A 987-nucleotide genomic window follows, 5' to 3' on the forward strand; every position below is an offset into this window, starting at 1 on the left:
GTGCTTTTATTGAACGAATTAAATTACTTCATCAGGGCAATTGACCATAACTTCCAAGTGAGATTCGTCGCCATGGCGGCATTTCATTCGAAATAATGCCTCTTCAATGCTGGAAGGGTCACGTTCAACATTGAACAAAGACAAGTTCTTTATGATAGAATCATTCTTCAGTGCCGCGCATGCTGGGGCACTGCTCGGATGGCGGCTTCAATTTCGTCGTTGGTGCGGACGACTTTATGTCCAGAATTGCCTAATCAAGGTTACCTCTTTAATATAATACCCTTAATATATTGTGCAAAACGACTGGATATAGATTTATAAAGGTTTTACCACTGATTTTTCACCCGATCGCGGCGATGGCGCGTCCGTCGGCCAAGGAGCTGCGTCCTTGCTTCCACAGGCGAGCTATGGTACGCCAGTGGCAGTCATACAGCTGAGACTGGGCCTTGAAAGCCCCATACGGAAACTTGCCACCGACAGAAAGTTCTAAAAGGCTTTCATAGGCTCCGCGCCTCTGGTCGGCCGTGAGGTTTTTTGTGCGTCTGACGTGTCAGGTAATGGGCTCATGGCAACGCTGGCGTTGTGGCAGTGTGTAGAGGGCTCGTGGGATCCGTGTGCGTGTCTTAAGCGAGTGGAAATTCTGAAATGAATGTGTGACAGGTCAAAATGTTGAGCTGCTTTGGCTCCCGCCACTTTGGTGGTCTATACCTTGGGAAGTAAAACGAATTGGTTTGTTCTGAAAAGAGCCAATCAAAGTGCATATATTGCGCTTTCGATTGCACCAATCATATCGAAAATACAGCCAAAATTAGAAAAATCCCGCCAATGGAAAAGACAATGTGACAAACATTACGGACCAGAGTAGTACACTTCAAGAAACACTCTATATGCGCCAACCACCTGGATACATTTAGCCTGGACAAGAACACCTTGTTTGCCGCCTCAACAAAAGCATTTACGGTCTGAAGCAATCTTCGCGTGGATGGA

The sequence above is a fragment of the Aphanomyces invadans genome, assembly GCF_000520115.1.
Source record: "Aphanomyces invadans strain NJM9701 unplaced genomic scaffold supercont1.30, whole genome shotgun sequence".
Lineage (NCBI taxonomy): Eukaryota > Oomycota > Saprolegniomycetes > Saprolegniales > Verrucalvaceae > Aphanomyces > Aphanomyces invadans.